Raw genomic sequence first — 13,884 nt, forward strand, 5'->3', positions numbered from 1 at the left:
TAAACAGGTGGACTTTAGTGAATAAGTACTACTACTACTACTACTATTTAGCATTTCTATAGCGCTACAAGGCGTACGCAGCGCTGCACAAACATAGAAGAAAGACAGTCCCTGCTCAAAGAGCTATGTAATAAAAGTGAGCCAAGTATAGGACAATCAAGCCATTGTGACATCACTGATGAGGTTGGCTCTTATTGGTGGACTGAGGCATTATGACATCACAATATTAGCTCTGGTTACAAGAGACTACTACTACTACTTATCACTTCTATAGCGCTACAAGGCATACGCAGCGCTGCACAAACATAGAAGAAAGACAGTCCCTGCTCAAAGAGCTTACAATCTAATAGACAAAAAATAAATAAAGTAAGCAAATCAAATCAATTAATGTGAACGGGAAGGAAGAGAGGAGGGTAGGTATATTCTAACTTTTGTTCTTTAGGTGTGCTGGACACAAATTGGAGTAACAGCCTAATGGTTGGAGCAGCAGGCTGAGAACCAGTGAACCCAGAGTTCAAATTGTTCTTGGGCAAGCCATTTAACCTTCCATTGCCTCAGTATGAACTTAAGATGTAACCCTCTGGGGACAGGAAAATTCCCAACGCAGCTCATACTGTCAAAAAGGATGTGGTAGAGCTTAAGACAGTACACAGGACATCCAAAATCATAGGATCAGGGCACCTCTTGAGAAGAGAGGTTGAAAAAAGTTACGAGTTTTCAGTTTGCAAAAGAGAAGACTGAGGGGAGACATGATGAAGGCCTACAAGATCATACATGAGAAAGACCAACCAACAAACAAGTAGTCATTCACCCGATCAACAATGGCAGGACAAGGGGACATACAATGAAAAATTTAGAAACTTGAAGATGGAAACAAGAAAATATTTCTTTAATCAGCACACACAGGGGCAGCAGAACCTCTTTTTTTGCTGCTGTGTTGGGCCATTTTCACAGTGGCTCACCCCATTCTGCTGCCTATGAGCACTTAAATCATCTCTGGGTTACGGTCCGTTGGGTGTTACAAATAATTCTGATGCTATTATAGCAGACAGAATGCTGGACTAGGTGGCTCATTAATCCAAACTAGCTTAGTCACATAAGGGCCCTTTTACCAAGCTGTGGGGGAAAAAGGGCCCTGCGCTAGCGGCAGGGGGCCATGTTTCCTGTGCGCCCGGGCCCTTTTTACCGCAGTGGGTAAAATGCCCCCAGCACACATGGCCATGCGGTAAGAGAACTCTCACCGCATGGCCATGTGATGGGGAGCCCTACCGCCACCCACTGAGGTGGCGATTAGGGCACCTGTGCTAACCCGGCAGTAACCGGGTAGCACACGGCAATGCCCGATTACCGCCGTGTTACCAGGGGTGTTCCTTTTTTCCATGGAAATGGTGTGTGCTCGGGGCGTTGGGCCGGTGGTAGTCCCAAAAAAGCGAGTGGTAAGCCTGCATTGGGCTTATTACTGCCGCTCTGTAAAAGGGCCCCACCGTTCTCAACTGATCAAAATTTTTAATACTCCTAGCAAGGCTAAAAGATTTGCAAGCAACATAACTAAGTTGTCATATTGTTATCTATATAAAGTTGTGAAGACAACCAATCTAATCCTGTCACATGAGCAAGAGTTGTATCTTACTATATTTGATGATCAATACTTGAAATCAGATTTTTTTTTAGCAGAATAATCTTAGAATAAACTATAAATAGATCACCAAGGAAAAAAAGTTGGGGTTATGCATGGATTTTGCTACAAATCTAAATGATTACAAATTGGACCATTACAGGTCTCCTTGTCTTCAATTTACAAAGCGAAAACAATCTGCTTCAGAGAAATTATTTGCAACTGAGTCATGGTCTTACCTGTGGAGACTATCAGGGACTATTTACTAAGCTTTGCTAAAATCAAGTACTCATTGACTGCTGTTGCCCCAAATACAAAAAACAACAAACCAAGGGCTCTGTTTACTAAGCCGCACCGTAGGCGCACTGTTTTTAGCGTGCGCTAAAAATATATTTATTTGCTACATTTGTACCCCACATTTTCCCACCTATTTGCAGGCTCAATGTGGCTTACATTATATTGCAAAAGATATAGTTATGAACAGAGTAAGAGGTTTGTTCTAAATTAACATATTACTATGTAAGAATTAAGGAAGATATGTCTATGAAAATAATTTACATAACACATAATGAAAAGAAAAAAATATGATAATGTGGCTAATATAATCAGTTTAGAGGGATTAGTAGGTGGTTGGTTTAGATATAGAATAATCAAGGTCTACGGATGATTCTTAATGTAAGTTTTTTCAAACAAGTGTGTTTTCAGTAATTTCCTGAAGTTTGTTAAGTTGCGTGTTATTTTTATAGTGTTTGGTAGTTTGGTTCCATGCTTTTGTGCAGAGTGTCTCTAGCATTAACGCGTGCTAAAACACTAGCATGCCTTAGTAAACAAGACCCCTAGTTTAAGCCCACTAGGGAGAAAGTACAGTATATAATATGTAAACCACTTTGGTTGTACCACAGAAAGCAGTCTATTAATGTATGACCCATTTTAACTCAAACGGTGTTGGAAATGTTTATTGAATGAATTCATTTTATTTTTATTTACATTTTTACCATTATCCAAGATTAAATCTTGTTACAGAAACAAGGATTATTCACACAATTCTTTCTCTTAACAATCATAATTAAGAAATATTTACATAATCTTAATCCTTCTATTTAGTCCTCTATTATAGGGGGCAAACCAATACTCAGGAAAATAGAACCACAATCTATAATTATTCGATTGGCTGCAATGACAGAAAACCTTGCAGGAATTATCCACTTCGATTATGGTGTAGTCGTCATTAATACTTCTGAAGCTGGGGGTGGTGTCATAACCTTCTTTGAGTCTAAAAAGAAACTTAACTGTTCAGGCTCAAAAAAAGACAAATTTCACTGAAAACAACTTTACCACACATTTACATGGGAAATCGAGCCAGTACAAACCGCCCAACTGAAGTACCAGCGGGCGTAATTTAAGAAAAGTTTTTCTCCTCTTTTGGGTCGTCTTAGAGACATCTGGAAATATTCTAATTTTATAACCCAGAAAGGTCTCCTCTCTGTGTCGAAAAAATTATTTTAATATCCAGTCTCTATCTGGTTGCAGTACAAAGGTCACAATAAACGTTGCTAATTTTATTCCAGCATTACCTTCCTCTATTATTTGTGTTAAATTTAAAGTTTCAAAAACAGCTTCTATTTCTTCTGTCACAGGTTGATCAATAAGTTCCTTTTATAAGGCTGTAGATAATAAATTTTTGCAATTGAAGGATAAGCTTGTTCCAGAATTTTTAAAATTTCACCCAGATATTTTTTTAAAAGTATTAAAGGTGTTACTGATACCTGTCTTGGAAAATTTATTAAACGTAAAGTATTTGATCTTTGTTGATTTTCTAATAATTCAATCTTACTCTGTAACCATTTATTTTCTTTAATAATACTTGTTTGAATCTCTGGAATTTTATTATCTCTGCACCGTGCGTTTCAATTATTCCTTCAATCTTTAACGTTTCCTTGTCCAAGTCAGAGATCTTCTCTTGAGGAATTTGAACTTGTTGTATAAGAAACCAATTTTTTTGAAAAAGAAGTCTCTAGTCCCAAAAGGGCTTCCCATATTACTTCCAACTTTATAACTGTAGGTTTAGGTGGTAAAAAGGACTTACTAAGTGAAGATAGTTCAATCGAGGGAATTGCGAAAAGTTCTAACTCCTTCCCCTTCGGTGTTAATCCAGAAGCGCCGCTGCTTTGTTGTATCACGCCCAAATCCTTTGGGGTGATCAGCAATCCTCTGTTCGGGTCTGTATCTTCACGGTATCTTCGGTCCGTGGAAAACCCTGTGCAGCTTGCTCGATTGCTGGTATCGGATCTCTAATCTCTGGGCTGAATGATATTTCAGCTTCTGGCTGTGGGGGCAGTTCACCTCCCTCCGCTCCCATCGGCAACGAAGCTTCACAGCATACAGAATATCCTGCAATGGCGATACGATCCATGGGCCCCGCTTTTGGCAGTGCTGGTGTTGTGGGGCTAACACGCTGCCTGCCTCTCCGTTTAGGCATCAGTAAGTAAAAAAAAAAAAAAAACTTTCTGAACACCTCAAAAGTAGGGCCAGTCCAGGAGCAGTCTCTCTAAGTTCCTTTCATGCCGCCATCTTGCCCCGCTTGTCTTCTGGATGAATTCATTTTATATGGGAAGGCTTTGAAAAGGCATTAGAATCCTTTGTAGAATGGCTGAATATTTTTAATACCAACTTACAATTTGTTATGAAATTTTATGAAGAAACAGTGTGTTTTAAGCCTGTAAAATGTATTGGATATTTTCCTGTCATAAATATGTCTGAAGTGTATTTCTCCTGTTTGGCTAGCAGATGGTGCATGTCTATGGTTAAAGCTGTTACAGAGGATTGACTTCTCTTTCTTTTAGTTGGCACACAAATAATAGAAAGTGGCCTGTAAATGGCCTGGAGTTTGAAATTACCCAGCAGATTTTGGCTGTTGATTCAGTTTCAGCCTGGGAGGAAAGAGACGGATCTCTTTGATGAGGCTCTGTGAACAGTTATATGTCCTGACCTTCCCAAGTACTGTTTAGACAGCATATAGATGTTTAGTTAGTTTTCTAATTGATCCATTTTTCAATTACTTGTTACTGTTTGCACATTTTTTTTTTGTCCACTGTTCCAAGTTCTGAGAATAAACATTTTTGTTTGTTTGTTCTGCCTGATAAAGAATCCTGGTGGTTTATGTGTTGGGTCTGTGAGTGTGGCTCCAGTAACCTAGAAATTACTGAGGTTAATTTGAGAGTGGAAGACTCACCCAGAGGCGGTTGTGACCCAGTCGGTGGGAAGAGGGTACTAGTGCAGAGCGCAAGCGGCAGGTGCAGGTGGACCTGAGCTGTGCTGGGGATAGACCCTCTAAGTGCGGCGGGGTAACCCCAGGCAGGTGGCTAGGCATTTCATGACAGATGTGATAAAAGCAAGGACTGATATTTTGGATGTGTTGGTACAAAAGATTGTTCTATTACCCCCTTACATCAGAAATCTACAGAGCACAATAATTTATTTCACTATGATAACTTTCAGCTGAGAGCTTCAAGGGATAATCTATCCATTGGTCAATTTCTGCATATTCAGCGTATTTGTACTTCGTCTGAATTTAATTATTATGGTTGAAGAATTGTTTGCTGGATCAAGGATATCCAGTTTCTTGTATTAGCTTGGATGTAGAGACAACCAATTATCTACTGATTCACAATCTCAGGTACAAACCAAATTAAAGATAATGTTGAATTTGATCTATATTCAGTATCGTTGAGAGAATTTCAATAAAATATGATACATTCGAAAGGAACTTAACTATATTCAAGAAATTCCAAAGAGACAAATTATGTAGAATGGGTATATGTATAGATGAACGATACTCAGACCCAGAAAAAGAAAAAAAAACGTTTTGATACTAAAGTAATCCGGCAATAAATTCCCATTTCTTGATGCTCCTACTAAATCTTTTTTTTTTTAATGTTAAATCATTTTATTAGAGTGGCACATATAAAAATCAATCGTAATAAAATACTGAACGTTCCAGAAAAGTTTTTCAGATTTTACCTAAGAAGAGCTTATATTCCTAACATGCCTCCTCAAATCCCCTACACCCTTTTCCATTCTACCCAAATCCTACTGTATTTGCAAAAGGCCTGGGTCTTTATAAACCTTTGTCTACTACATGCCTAAATATACTCTTCCCCTCAAACTCTCTTATCTTCCTACTGCGTAGCATAGAACGGGTAAAAGTGAATTTTATACTCTTAAAGACTAGGGGATACTCAATGAAGTTACATGGACATACTTTTTAAACAAATAGGAGGACAATATTTTTCACTCAACGAATAGGTAAGTCTCTGGAACTTGTTGTCACAGGATGTGTTAACAGCGGTTAGTATATCTGGGCTTAAAAAAAGGTTTGGACAAGTTCCTGGAGGAAAAGTCCATAGTCTGCTATTGAGATCGATATGGGGAACGCCACTGCTTGCCCTGGATGGTAGCATGGAATTTTGCTACTATTTGGGTTTCTGCCAGGTGTTGTGACCTGGACTGGCCACTGTTAGAAAACAGGATACTGAGCTAGATGGACCATTGGTCTGACCCAGTATGGCTATTATTTTCTGCAAACTTCTTTTAGTGGTTGCTATCCTTTCTCCTCTTTCCTCTTGTCTTCTTCCATTCCCTCACTACATCGGTCTGACATATCTCTAGTACTCCTTTTTCTGCCCATTCAAATATGCCCCCCTCTCACTCTCCAGTCCTACATCATTTTATTTTTCACCTATCAAGTTTCCTTCTCTTCCTCTCACCCCCAGGTATCCCATTTATCCTGTCTCACTCTTTCCCCAGCCTTCTATTCCCTTTACTTATCACCCACTCCCCATTACCATGTTTCTACTCTCTGCACTCACCATCCTCCTCTCACGCCTCTCCTTAGAACCATGTAGAAGAGGCCTTGGGTGTGTGTGTGGGGGGGGGGGGGGGGGTGTTGTCACTATGCCCAGCATCTCTCTACACTCTAGTAACTCAACATCTCCCTTGTTTCTCTCTGCAGAATCTCCCCTGTCCCCTTTTCTCTTCTTACCCCAAAAATGCAGCACTTCCTCTCTACCCATTCATCTCAACAGCGTGTCTCTCCTTCCAACAACATACCACCACCCCTTCCTATGTGACAGCAGGGCAGCATCTCCAAGGGAAGGACAGCAGCAGAAGCATAGCCTGGTCACAAGAGATAGAGCCACATAAGTTCCGACATTCTTCCTTAATTTGCTGTGCTCCTTCCCCAAGTTGCTGGCAGGAACACATTTCTCACCTTCTGCTTTCATCATCTCACCATCTCTTTTGCCTTCTCCCTTCTTCTCATCTCTTCAACATTTCCTTCCTCCTATTCATGCAGGTCACACGTGATGTCGCCAATCTAATTTCTGTTCTTCTCCTCTCTCCTTCTTCCCTGCCTTTCTCGTGTGTTCTGTGGAAAGCCCGCTCAGTCTGTAACAAACTTTCCTACATCCATGACCTCTATCTCTCATACTCTCCATTTGCCTAACTGAAACTGGCTTTGCCCTGAAGACACTGCTTCAGTCCGCAGCCCTGTGGCCATGGAGGTTATCTTTTCTCCCCATACTCCTCGACCGTGTTGGCCAACGGAGGTGGTGTCGGCTGCGTACTTTCACCTCCTGTAGATTTCACCTCTTCTTCCACTCCAGTCTCACTGCTTTTCTTCTTTTGAAGTCCACTCCATCCGTCTATTCACTCCTCTGCCTCTACGAGCAGCAGTCATTTATCGACCCCCCTGATAAGATCCTTTCTTCCTTTCTCACTAACTTTGATGCCTGCCTTTCCTTCTTTCTTGAACCTTCATCTCCTTCCCTCATTCTTGGGATTTTAACATTCATGCTAATGATCCCTCTGACTCTTATGCTTCTCAGTTTCTTGCTTTAACATCCTCTTCAATCTTCAACTGTGCTCCACTACCCCCACTCACCAGAATGGCCACTGTCTTGATCTTATCTTCTTCTCCAACTGCTCAATCTCCAGTTTCTGTGTCTCAGCTCTTCCTTCTCTGACCATCATCTGATAACTTTCACACTTAAACACTGTAGACAACTGATAATTTGACAAATTATAGCAAGTCGTCCCACCGACGGTTCTTGTTGTTGGACCCCTCGTCCTCTGGACCTCCATCCGCCTCGAATTCTTTGCATAATTTGAAACTTGGTGCATCCCGTGCTGTCTGCCCCCTCAGTTATCATTATTATCTTCTTTACTACTAGAGGAGTTTGAGGACAAATGGAATCTAACTTTCTTGCCTTTGGCAAATCTTGTTGATTTTTTGGTTTTTGCCAATTGTAGATATAACCTTCACTGTAATCTTTTTGATCCCTCTGTAATTTCTTTTAACCTTGGTAGACTTGACTTCTTTCCTAAACTTTTCTAATTTATTCTCTAATTCTTCTTTAGATTTCTCAAAATTATTCAACGATTGTGTGTCATTCCTTCTAATTTTGGTTTATTTTGAGTCAATTTTTGCTGTATAGTCTGAACTAACAGCAACATGCGATCCAAAGCACAATGATTTAGAATACTATTCCATTGTTGTTAAGATAAGTGCAGGTTGTTAAGCTTTGTGTTTTCTACATATTAGATATTTTTTGCAGTGTGGAACGATAGCCTTTTTCGGCAACGTAATGTTTAGAATAGTAGACCCCTGATTGAGAAATATAGAGCATATTCATCATTCTAACCTGTTTACAAGGTAGAGGATTTTTTTGGAACAGTTGTTTTTCTTCATAGGTTGGGAGTTTTTTTTTTTTTACACACTGGTTCTTTTTTTCCCTTTCAGGAACTAATGATATGAACGGACTCTCAATGTGACAGTGGGTTGTGAAATTGTTGGAAATTCCCCCTATCGGGAGATTTGAGGTTCCTATTATTTAATGTGTTTTACCACAGGAAGAGTGGATGCATTATAGCTTTATTATTTAACAAACTATCATTCTGGTTTACTAAGCAGCGCTAGCGGCTGTCCATGCGCTAGTGCCGACACGGTCGGCACTAGCGCATGGACATCTGCTAGCGTTGCTTCTTAAACAGACCCCTATATTATTTGGTATTGGCATTTTTTTTGTATTTGTTATCCATTGGGTAGGTTGGTCTCTTAATTTGATATTTAAGGTTTTCTATCTTGATTTTAAAGCTCTGAGTAACTTGAGACAGACAGACCTCAAAACTTTATTACTTCCTTACACTCCTAAATCTTAGGTCTTTTCAATTGTCAAGCACCAAACAGCATGAATTAGTTTTGCTTTTTTACCCAGGCAAATTACACACTATTTGTTCAAGCCTTTGGATGTTTTATGATTTGTTTGGCCAGGTTTAATTTTATCTCAATTTTATTCTTATTACTTGATGTCTTTATCTTTTTTTTTTTTAATTGGTCTATTCTACTCATATTTATTTCTGATATACTTTTTTACAATATACATACTGATGATTACTGTAATTTAATCTATGGCTTTGTTTGTGGTCCATTTTGTGAACTATTTGATGGAAAAGAAGACAATTTGAAATAATTACTAAACAATACTAAAATGATTTTAAATAATTTATACAATGTTTTCTGTGCATTATGATTTAAAAGCATGTGTATTTGTTACGAAATAAAAATTAGAATTATATTTCCCCTGCTGCTGATGCCTGTTGATATTTTGAAAATCTTTTCTACTTAGATACCTATATTACTGTAGCTCATCACAATAGAATCAAGTTTTCATAGAACTGTTTAATGAATAACAATTCCATTATAAAACTATACTGCTTATTGTTAATGAAAAAGCACATATATATTGCATAAGAAATGTAAACACTATTTTAGACATATATTTAATCACTACAGTAAGCACTTTAAGAATTTAGAAAGTTAGACTGCTAGCGAAGACAAGTAACTCCCGTCTTGGCATTCCCCACTGCATGCAAACATAGCAGACCAAAGCCATACAAGCATAAAGCACCTAATAGCAAAATCACTTTAAACAATTCTGAAGCAAATTCTAAAGACAACCGCTTCAGGCCAAGCTGCTAGTTAAGCACTTTCAAATTCAAGAAAGCAGTGGACTACTCAAAGAAAAAACAAATCATTTAACATTTCTTACATAGTTTAACGATTTTACAAACCCATTTGAGTCTCTCTTGCAATAAGCATATATAATATCAAGAGAACTTTAAGTGGTACAACAGATTTAGCAACACCAAGAATGGGAAACGTCATTAAAATAAGTGAAAGTGAAGAAAGAAGTTTGCAATTAAATTGATAGCTAAAATACAAAAACAATTCCTAAATACAGAAAACACAAGATTTCTCTTTTATATTAATATCCTGTATAATTACATGCACAAAAGAAATAGGTACATACAAACTTTAGTATAAAAATCACGGGTATAATGAATACCCTAACCTATGTTTACTAAGTGGCGCTATGGACGCGTTAGCGTTTTAACGTGCGTAAATGGGGTATGCACGTTAAATGCTACCATGCGCATAGAAATATATATGGCACATTAGCGTTTAATGCGCCTTAAATTTACAGACGCGTTAAAATGCTAATACACCTTAGTAAACATACCCATAAGTGTATTATTTGAAAACCTCTGCTATTCCCAACCCAGTCCTCAGGGCACACCTAATTCCATCGGGTTTTCAGGATATCCACAATGAATAAAGATTTGCATGCAATTGAGACAGTGCATGCAAATCTCTCGTATACATATTCATTGTTGATATCCTGAAAATCTGATGGGACCAGGTGTGCCCCGAGGACTGAGTTGGGAATGGCTGCATGCTTTGGTGACTTTTCACATTAGCATAAAAAAAAAAAATTACATTTACAACTGTGTGAAAAGGCAACTTATTTACAATGAAAGAATTCAGAAGTACACAAACCAAGTAATATTCCTTTAGCTCATGTATAAAGCAGATTTAGTTTGTGGACTTAGTAAAATTTTTGACACTTCTAAACATAGTGGTCTCCACAAGTTTGGGATGACAGCAGGGCAACAATTAAAAAAAATTGAACTCTTACATGCTTTTCCAGAAAAAAACATATTAGTTCAAAAAAATTTAATTGCTTTTCTGCAATTAGGGTTCTCTTAATGACAGCAGTATACTGCCCTGCAATTGCAGAAGAAGTCCATTCTGACTGATTTGAGGGAAAATGTAAAATACGCTTTGAGTTGTCTTTTGCTTCTGAAAAATCAGGGATCCTGAAAGGGTGTTCTGTCCCTATTTGCATGGAGGCAGGGTGTATGCCTTATATGTATATGTTGTTAAACCAACAAAGTTATTTGAAAATAGGGAATCATCCACAACACAGTACAAACTCAACAAAATAGTGGATGAAAAAGTGAAAAAAGGACAAAAAAAAGATCTCAAAAGTGCCTTATGGACAAAGGAAACACTTTCCTGATTCATCGTCCAAACCAACAGTCTGCGAACCGATACAGCTTAAATTCTCAATGTCTTGTCAGATTACTTCTAATCATTGGTCAAAAAACCTCCATATGAGTACACAGTGAGGCAATAAATTAATCTAATATAATAAACGCACCCTCAACGTTCTGAGGACAACGTTCTGTGAAGCCATGAAGCCATCTGACGTCACTGAGGCTGGAGGGTTCGTGGATTCGTTGTGTGAAGCTTCAAGCCAGCCAGCCGTCTCTGCCCCGCCCTCGCGAAAAAAACAAACAAATCGGGAAGCGAAACGTCAGGGAAGGAGGCGGCGCTCCCGACGTCTAGCCTTCCCTTCGCTGTGTTCCGCCTTCAAAACAAGGCGGAACACAGCGAAGGAAAGCTAGACGTCGGGAGCGCCGCCTCCTTCCCTGACGCTTCGCTGCACGAACCGCCACGGAGATAAAGTTAAAAAGAATAAAAAAAAAAAAGGGATGCAAGGATGCGAAGGGGGGGGGGGCATGGATGCGAGGCATGGATGCGAAGGGGGGGGGGGGGGGAGAAGAGGGCGGGCCAGGCTGGGACATGGGAGAGAGAGTAGCATGGATGCGAGGGGGGGGGGGGTCATGGAAGGGCGAGAGGGGACTTGCTGGAAAAGGATGAATGGAGGCGGCAGGGGACAGAGGAGCATGGATGGGTATGGATTAGGAGGGACAGGGCACAGGGAGAGAGGGGAATTACTGGAAATGGATGAATGGAGGGGGCAGGGGACAGAGGAGCATGGATGGGCATGGATTGGGAGGGCAGGACTCAGGGAGAGAGGGAAATTGCTGGAGGGAAATTGGATAGGGATGAATGGAGGGGCCAGGTGACAGAGGAGCATGGATTGGAAGGGCAGGACTCAGGAGAGGGGAATTGCTGGATAGGATGAATGGAGGGGACAGATGGGCATGGATGGATATGGATTGCAGAGCAGGCCTCAGGCAGAGAGGGGAAATGCTGGATAGGGAAAAATGGAGGGGCCAGGTGACAGAGGAGCATGGATGGGCATGGATTGGAAGGGCAGGACTCAGGGAGAGGGGAATTGCTGGATAGGGATGAATGGAGGGGACAGATGGGCATGGATGGATATGGATTGCAGAGCAGGCCTCAGGCAGAGAGGGGAAATGCTGGATAGGGAAAAATGGAGGGGCCAGGTGACAGAGGAGCATGGATGGGCATGGATTGGAAGGGCAGGACTCAGGGAGAGGGGATTGCTGGATAGGGATGAATGGAGGGGACAGATGGGCATGGATGGATATGGATTGCAGAGCAGGCCTCAGGCAGAGAGGGGAAATGCTGGATAGGGAAAAATGGAGGGGCCAGGTGACAGAGGAGCATGGATTGGAAGGGCAGGACTCAGGGAGAGGGGAATTGCTGCATAGGGATGAATGGAGGGGACAGATGGGCATGGATGGATATGGATTGCAGAGCAGGCCTCAGGCAGAGAGGGGAAATGCTGGATAGGGATGAATGGAGGGGGCAGGTGACAGACAAACATGGATGGCCATGGATTGGGAGGGCAGGGCTCAGGGACAGAGGGGAATTGCTGGAAAAGGATGAATGGAGGGGGCAGGGGACAGATGGCCATGGATTGGGAGGGCACGGCTCACACTCTCTCTCTCATATACAATGTCTTTCTGACTCTCACTCTCACACACTCTGTCTCACACTGTCTCACATTCACTCTCTATGTGCCACACAGTCACTCACACACTCGCTTGTGTCATACACTCACTCTCACAGAGAATCTGTGTCTCACACACACTCTCTCTCTTGCCCACACACACACACTCTCTCCACACTGTGTCTCACATACACACTTGCACACACTCTCATTCTCACACACACTCTCTCACAAACACACTCACACCCAGACTCACTCTCTCTCTCACACACTCACACTTTCACTCTGGCTCTCAAACAGTCACTCTCACATACACTCTCCCAAACATACACACTCCAAGGAAAACCTTGCTAGCGCCCGTTTCATTTGTGTCAGAAACGGGCCTTTTTTACTAGTGTCCAATAAATGTTCATTTAAATAGATATTTATCTGAACAAATAAGCAAACTTAGCTTATCTTTAGGCAATCATTTCCCAACAGGGTCCTGTTTCACCAACTGGCTTCTTCAGGGGAACAAATCAAGTTGGGTGTGCTTAAAATTTGGCACATGGTATCGCTACAACATATGTTGGACATTGTTTATATCAGACTGTATTGCCTGTAACAGTTTACAGTGCTTATGCTCTTAAAGGCAGAAAGTGCATTTGAACTACAAATCCTAGAGTCCTGTCAATGGCGTACCTAGCATATTTGACACCCAGGGAAGGTCATTTTTTTAAAACCCCCTCCTCTATATGAAAAAATGATTTTAGTAATAATCCACGAGTCACACAACAAGGGTGTACCTAGGAAAAGGCAGCACCTTAAACAATGCAGTAAAGCACTGGAACATCAATACACCCATTGAGGCATATTTTCAAAGCACTTAGCCTTCCAAAGTTCCATAGAAACCTATGGAACTTTGGAAGGCTAAGTGCTTTGAAATATGCCTCATTGTAAAACTAAACAAGCTAGATTAGTAAAGATGATCCTGCAAACATATAGTAAAATTGTAAATGACGACAGATAAAGACCTGAACGGTCCAACGAGTCTGCCCAACAAGATAAACCCATTTTACGTGGTATGTGATACTTTATATGTATACCCGAGTTTGATTTGTCCCTGCCTTTCTCAGGGCACAGACCGTAAAAGTCTGCCCAGCACTGTTCCTGTACTAAAAGTAAACATAAACCATGTCTTTTTCACAAACACAGATACATCCT

General features: G+C 40.7%; 1 protein-coding gene across 1 annotated transcript in view; it reads right to left on the minus strand.

Moving 5' to 3' along the window:
• GAB1 (GRB2 associated binding protein 1) overlaps window positions 1-13,884 on the minus strand; it is a 194,392-nt gene that overhangs the window by 21,951 nt on the left and 158,557 nt on the right.

The sequence above is a fragment of the Microcaecilia unicolor genome, chromosome 2, assembly GCF_901765095.1.
Source record: "Microcaecilia unicolor chromosome 2, aMicUni1.1, whole genome shotgun sequence".
NCBI classification, from domain to species: domain Eukaryota; kingdom Metazoa; phylum Chordata; class Amphibia; order Gymnophiona; family Siphonopidae; genus Microcaecilia; species Microcaecilia unicolor.